The following is an 8,160-nucleotide window of genomic DNA, read 5'->3' as shown; positions in this document are numbered from 1 at the left end:
TTTTAGATTTTGTAACTTCTCGTTTCCACCTTGTATAATCCGGCTGTATCTCCAGGTCACCTAGATACATTCCATAGCAGCTGTAATAGACATTTAGGTACATACATTTACCAATTTTGGTGATAAACAGGCATTTTGTATTAGTTTTTGTATTCGCTGAGTGCGAAGTACTAGGTGGGGGGGACATAATCTATCGCAGCGCTCATGGTGGTCAAAAGTAGAAATAATGTAAGCTCTGTCATCAGATGTATCTGTCAATGGCAAAGCGATTCTACATAATACATTTTAATATCATTAATTAATCGCATGAAAAGGGTCCTACTGGGAACTTAAATAAAAGAGTGGACTGTATTTCGATAGGGCTGTTTTAATAGCCGTTTACAATTTGGAAATAACTAAACTATACAACGTGGTAGTACAAAAATGAGTCACAGTAGTTGTTGTGCACAGATGTTTGCCTTATGATGAGAGCGTGAATTATTGAACTCTGCCCTTGTTTTGTTCTTAATTCTTCTACATCTCGGACTTGTCCAGCCAATACCAACAACTTTCCTTTAAATACGGTTTGTGGTTGGAATTTGATATTGTAACTCTCACAAACCCGGTCTTCAAAACGATACTCATTTCGATCTGAAAACGATATTTAATTTATTACTAGCGATACAGAAACATTTAAATATAATTACTGTTATATAATGAAACCGTTAAAGTAGCTTTTTCTTTTTGTTTTACTGTAAAACTACAACTATAAATGAAGTAAACAAACCCTGACACAATCAAAATTAAACACACTTTTTGGACTTACCTCATTTGATTTGAATGACCAAAATGATTTCAAAACCTTTTTTCCACCCAAATCGTGGTATCACAACAATTTATTAGTTGAAAATATTTGTTATTTTTTCATTTCGATATTTTTTCACAAATATACGACCTAAATGTCAATGTGACAGAACCCACAAAGTTGTGGACGCTAGTTGGCGCTGTAATCGTGCACGGAGCCAATAACGCCTGAACAAAAACAAAGGGTAATATTTTGGTGTTATACATAGATTTCGAATATAAAAAATATATAATTTAACTAATTAAGACATGACAAAAAAACTGAGGTATGTCTCGTTTCTGTCGGGCCTGGGTCACAGATGACCGTTCTTCTTTCCTCAGTTACTCCGTGACCATGGCGCTTGCATGCAACAGTGCCGAAATAACGAAACCTAAAAAATTAAGGTACATGGTAGCAATCCCGTCAGTAACAATAATTATGTTAGTGACCATGAAAGCTTAAAACAATATAATGTTAAGAATTCTATAAAATTGTCCAGTTATTGGTAGAACTATCATAGTACCTACTTTAAATGTACGAGTAGTACGCTTAAATGCCAATGAGCCAGTTAAATTATCTGTCGTAGAACCGCTAATAAGTGGAGTGATATGAGGAGAAGCTGAAAAAGCCTTTGAAACTTGCGTCCATCAGTTGACTTTTGGCTGAAGTGATGACGATATTCGAAGTAATTCCGTATGGGAAGGACCATGAATAAGTATAAGTATTTTCTCTTGCCAACTTCTCAGGCTTAGGTAGGTTATATCAAATCTTACGTATATCAATTGCTTGTCGATGAAGTAGACGTGTTATAGAGTGGAGACCGTGACTTGGCAAGCGCAACGCGACGCGTGGAACAAGAATATCCGAAGATTGGGAGATATAGATACACATACAGCTTTTTAGCGACACATCAATCTAAAGACTTTGAGCTTTGTCGTCTTATAAATTGTTTTCACTTAATCTAACTTTTCTTCAATGCATTACAAGCACCAGTCATCTTTAGAAGTTGGAATAGATGGTATTGGGCAATCAAAATTTATAACAAATTAATAAAAACCGAAATAACCAGTAGAGTTCGTAATCAAATACCAAAAGCTGTTTTACAGCTTTATGTATGCCAATTACAGCTATCCTAATACCAATTATATTAACCCGTGTTAATCCACTAACGCCGATATGCTGATATCAGAAATGGGACAATTATGTTCATATCAGGATAGGTGGGCTACTTCAATACGCTGTTTACGTAGTTTCAGGTCTATCTGTCACTTTCGCTCATGTTGGCATCTCGCTTTGCGTGAGAGGGATGGCAACGTTCGAAAATTTGGAGCGTATTTCGGAGTAACCCCGCAGGCAGGGTTGCCAGGTCCAAAAACACTAATGCTGGACTCAGTGCGCATTTTCGGTAATTTGGTCGGACATAACTTTTTTATTAGCTTCTAAAAGAACCTTTCTAAAAGTCGAACAATATTTCATAATAAAAGAAACGCCTCATGGTTTTACTTGTGCGCTCGACCTCAAAATAGTGCTTATTTAGTGGTTCGACTTTTGACTGGCGCGGCAACCACATCAAAAGCCGGACAGTCCGGACGAGAGAATATTTAGCTGGACAAGTCTGTAAAAAGCCAAAACTGTCCGGTTATGACCGGACACCTGGCAGCCCTACCCGCAGGTGTCATATGCGGTGTCAATCAGCACTAATTAACACGCCGGCCGTGCTTATCGGGCCTGAGATTGATTCTGTGGCTGGCTTTACAATTAATAGGCAGTTATATGAGATGCTCATGTCAAAGCGATTCACAGGACCTTTTTGGAGGTTTTGACAATGAAATAGCGCTGTTGAGAGATAGGCTAGAAGTTTGATATACACATAAAAAATTATGTTCATGAAAGGTCTGGTCGTTTAAAATGTAATTTAAACATGTGATTAGATTATTTTTTAACGATAATATTCGATGGGTGCCTGGAATAAAGCCGCAATCGACAAAATACAATTTTACAGGAGAAGAGATTTAGTGAAATTTTTGAATAATAACTAAACTACGAGGCGTATCCAAATGGTTTGTATATCAAACGATGCGTTATTTTTTCTGGAGTAACATATAATGTGCATAAGGTTATAGTGCTTAGAATATACCTTAAAAAAGGTAGAAATACATATTGCCGCTTCATACTTTGAAAGTCGGTTCCGTAAGAGTCCATTGTGGTTTTATTCCGGTAAAAAGTGCAAAAGTAATCATACAGCAATAGTGCATTGCAGCGTTGTGCGCTGATCTGAAGGATGTATGGCGAATACAGTAATAGCGGTTTGCTTGAATTTAATGATCGACTTGGAAAATGTACTGGTGAATGTTGTGTACATTATATGTTCATATGGTCCGTATCGAAATGAGTACAAAGTTGAATATCTAGAGTGTTTCGTTAATATCTTTATATAAAGTAGTGGAATTCATTAGTACATAATGATAATATTATAATATTACACGCTTTTGCCCGCGGCTTTTTCGTAGTTTAGAAGTTATCAATAATTTTGTAACTTTTTTTCAATTTCATGACCTAGTAGGCTTTAAAAAAACTTATCTTTATTTCGGGTTGACTTATCTCAGATTTCTTTATTTTGACAATATCGCTATTAATTGCAAATGTTTGAAAAAAATATTCACCTTCCTATCTCTGATGCAAGATTCAAAATTTTTGCTAGAAACATAAAAAAAAGCAGAACATTCTCAAAATTTCAACTTAAATGTTTAAATAATAAAAAATGAGAACTTTCATAGGTCTAAAATAATTTAAAAAACTGCGCAGTTTTCTGGATATTCATATTAATACAAAAAAAACATGTACTTAATAGGCCACTATTTTTGTAATCGCTCCACTAAAGTGGTAAGTCGCTAAATGTTTTTGACTTTCTTAGGCCCGGTTTTTTGATTCGTAGTTAAAATAACCAATGGTCAAATTTGACAGATGTCAAATGACAAGTGGTTAAATATCAGAAAAAAATGTTTTTCGAACAATGGTTAGCTCGACTTTTAATACATTTTTTAACTATTAGTTAACATTTTGTTAATATTTAACCATTAGTAGCAAAATTTAACAATTTGTTATTTTAACTATGAATCAAAAAACTGGGCCTTAAAGTGAATTAATATGGGCAATCTTCTAAGTTTACATTACGTAGAACAGATTTAGAGACAATAACTGAACAGAACATGTTTTTATTCTCAGCAAGGAAGCTTTTGCCCTTTATCACACCTGGTGGAAACTGTGATCAGGCTCAAGGTAGAAGGAAACTTCAACTACAGAGAAACTATGGCTTCCTACCTCCAATGCCGAAACATATTGTTATTATAAATAAGCTTTAATGAACATAAACCAAATATCCCTCCTTCTTCTCTTCCTAAGTCCCCTTTATCTTCCTAAGTCTGTCGCCATAACAATAATGTTGACAGCATTACTGTGTTCCAGCAGTTGCCAGGTAGGTACACAGCATTGCTTAATGTAAATCCAATCAACATATTTTTATTGCATAGAAGAACACCATGAAGTATTATTACTTAAGAAAGTTTAAAGAAATTGTACAAGTAGGTAATGTTTATTGTGACTTGGTACACATAGTTTGTTTCGGGGAACAAAGCCGCAATGGCCGTTACTTGTAGAAGTTTGAAATAAAACTTTTAACATTGAACATGCCACGATTATTCTGGTAAACAAATTTCCGGGAATAACGATTCAATATCCATAGTGATTTTGGTAAATCAGCCAGTTTCAAAGATAAAATTCTGAAAAAAAATCACAAGGTGTATAGGGACCCCCAGATTACGAAAATCGCTTAATCGGAAAACTGCTGCTATGGCTATTGCGGCTTTATTCCAGGCACCCATCGAATTTTCACAAACATTAAATAAATAAATAAATAAATATCTTTGGACAATCTCACACAGCGCCATCTAGCCCCAAAGTAAGCAATTAATATGCTTGTGTTATGGGTGCTAGCTTAACGGATATACTACTTATATACTTTTTTTTTAAATACATACATATTATACATAGTAACACCCAGACCCGTCACAGAAATTAAAATTCATCATTTCAATTTCTGCCCGGCCGGGAATCGAACCCGGGACCTCTCGGCATAGTAGTCCGTTCTGAACCACTACACCAAACGGCCGACAACATTACTATGAGGTCTCACAGTGTGCGTAGACGCACAGGGTGACACACGAACCAATCACAGAGCTCTATTCAACGCTGTGCGTTCGATTTGCTGCTTTACATAAGCAAACATCGTTTGTGAATACGGATATAATACTCGTAATGTTCTGCATATTTTTGCTTCTTCTGTTTTATAAACGCCATTACTGTTTATCCAACTTACACCACATCAAAATATCTTATTGAGTAGTTGTCAAGTAAAAACTCTATTTTTCAACGAATCTGTGTATTGTTACTATAAGCTATGTATATCGATGGTAAATTATTTTGTTGACATCCGTTCCTTTAATAAAGGATTTTTTTCTTAAACACCTACTACAAAGCTCGAAGTACAAAGGGGCAAATATTCTGAAATTATGTTAACATTTCATCAAGGACTTATCTCATGTCCTCCGTAAAGGAATCCGCCAATGATCTAGCAGTTTTGTTTAATTAAATTCAGGGCACAAATCCCTACTTTTCCCGTTCAATTTAACTTTTTAATTGCTTTATAAAACCTTAGGAGGATTATCTTATTATAATGTTTAAGTGTGGAAATTGTTGATTTGGATAAAGTCTTCAGGTTTTTAGCTTGTATTTTGGAGAGTTACTCGTAATTAAACTCAATTTACGCGAGAAATATCATTCGTCTCAAGTGATATAATAATTATACAGGGTGTCCCAAAAAGTTCCGTCAAGCCGAAGCCCAGAGGTAAAGCATCACTAGGGCCACCGGAATCACCGCGACTTTTGTTTTTTTTTAAACATATAGGATATAGGATTTTGGTTTACATTCATGTTATTGATGTAAATACATCTGAATCAAATAGGCCTCAAATAGGCCAAGTATTAATCTAATAATAATTTTAAAAAATATGGCATTTACTTTGTCTATTCGCGCCACAGTGACCAAAAAAGTGCCTAAGCACAGAAAAAAGCAATCATAGTCTCGGAAACTATCAAAAATTGCGGAAAATGCTCTACCTCTGGGCTTTGGCTTGACACTACTTTTTGGGACACCCTGTATGTACAATTTTATATTGGTACCCAAACAGCATTTTAATATTTAAATTAAAACGTAATCTAAAATTATTGTTATACCTTCATAACTTCGTGTTAAAACCGCCATTAACATAATGTTTACGATCTTTGAGCTACTGAAGCTTTATTCAACACTTAAATATTGCCTTTGCGATTGTTAACTTTCTTATAACTCCTGACTTAACGTTAAATAAAAATGATTTATTGACACTTGCTACATTGTGTTTACCTGAAGACCATAATTTGACAGTCACTACTGACTGCCATAAATTGTTCGCAGTCTCTTAAATAGGGATGGGAAAAAAGTCGATTAAAAATTTTATCATTTTATTAAATTTCTTTTTAAGAATATTTTATGAAACCATTTTAATATTTTATTTTTCTAAAAATGAATTGCAAACCACTAACTAGGTGTATTTGTAAATTTTTTACTTGTTTACATCGAAATGTACTTTATAAGACTTGAAAATCTTATAAAGTACATAGATTCTAAAAAGTCCATTAAATAACACTGACCTATATTATAAATACATTTCACGACCTTAGTTCTATAGTAAATTAAGCAATAGATTTTATTGTAGAATGTAATGTCCCATCCCTACTTAAAAAAATCCCTACAAAATGTCTTTAGAAGCGTGCCACCTGACATGTTATTAAGGGGAATTTACGGCAAAAGACGGCAAATTATGTTCTCCTCGAAGAATTATGTGTAATGACCTATAGAAGCGTCTTCGTAAATCGACACCGTGCTGTGGTTACGGACGATTTATGGTGGTGGCCTTTATGGCGACAAATTGACGACCAAAGCCTTAATAAGGAGGTTAAGTGCTTAATGTGCGAGAGAAGATTTTATAAAACTTATATGATAAGTGGGAAATACGCTTGAATGACTCAATATTTTTACATACCGTATTTATTGCAATACCAAGGAATTTTATTTATCGCTTGATAGGCTGTGAGAGGAACACAATGTGCTGCGAGGCAGAGGCAGAAGAAACAGGCAGAAGAAAAATAAGAATAAACAAACGAATAGTATACTTGTACGTACATTAATTATGCTTAATTTTACCTAAGAAAAGAAGTTTGTCCCTATTCCAACTATGGGATTATTCCCATCGCTCGTTCCCACCGCTGAAACTCCTGTTTAAGGTCAAGATTGTCACGGGGAAAAGTTAAACTGTCATTGGACTCGCAACAAAATTTATCAGGAGGACCGTGCAACTCACAACTGAGTTGAAAGTCGGGAGGGTAAAGATCTGTTAAGCGTTATAAAAGTGTTTTTGTTGTAGAAATACCCCGTGACAGTGATAATTTTAACAGAGGAATTTGAAGTTTACCATCGAGGTAACAAACTTGACAATAGAAACCTAATTACGCATTTGATAATTCTCAAAACACATTTCTGATATTTAAAGGTTATTTACGTATCTTCTTTTATAGAGAGTTCAATAATTCGTCTATAGCGGCCATTAATGGTCCATCTCATTAGACTACAAACTGGCCGGAGTCCGCGTCCGCCATTGTGTGGCGTTCTTTACAGACGTCTTCAATTCGGGAATAATCCCCATACATTCGACTTCGTTAAACCACCGGATTATTTTGTAAGCTTACGGACTTTTTCAATTTCACATTCTTCACAAAAAATGCCTTTTAGATACTTTTATTTGACTAGGGAAGAATGTGATAAGAATTTTCTGTTCAGGCTTAATAAGGAGCTTGTTATCTAAGGTAAATAAGATGAAAAAAGTTTTATTTAATTAGAATTTGTCAGAAAAAGGAACATCTACCTATTCGTGATTTTGGTTGTAATTAAATCTTATCAGAATAGTAGAAGCGGCACCGTACGTGCGTATCTATATACTTAGAAAGAAATAAACGATTCATTGGCACTAAATACACAGTAAATAAATTTAGCATTTAAAAAAGATAAAAATGTGCCAAAAGGGACACCTGCTCAGTGTATCCTAAGACGATATACAATATATTCTTTCGTTTTATTGCTGAAAAGTGACCTAGAATAACATAGCTTCAATTTTGAACTAACAAAAGAACGTCTATTCTGTCTATAGTTATGATTAAAGGAACTAAGGAACTGCATTGGAACT

At 34.7% G+C, this 8,160-nt stretch overlaps 1 long non-coding RNA gene across 1 annotated transcript; it reads right to left on the bottom strand.

Annotated features, from left to right (window-relative positions):
* Positions 1-347: 347 nt before the first annotated feature.
* On the bottom strand, positions 348-1,003 carry LOC135072867 (uncharacterized). Its single transcript, XR_010257497.1, has 2 exons — positions 806-1,003; positions 348-630 (listed from the first exon to the last, which is right to left on the bottom strand). It is a non-coding gene; the product is annotated as an uncharacterized LOC135072867 (long non-coding RNA).
* Between the last annotated feature and the right edge of the window lie 7,157 nt (positions 1,004-8,160).

Source organism: Ostrinia nubilalis, chromosome 6 (genome assembly GCF_963855985.1).
Source record: "Ostrinia nubilalis chromosome 6, ilOstNubi1.1, whole genome shotgun sequence".
NCBI lineage: Eukaryota > Metazoa > Arthropoda > Insecta > Lepidoptera > Crambidae > Ostrinia > Ostrinia nubilalis.
The sequence above is the reverse complement of the archived record's forward strand: the minus strand, read 5'-3'. Positions and strand labels throughout refer to the sequence as shown.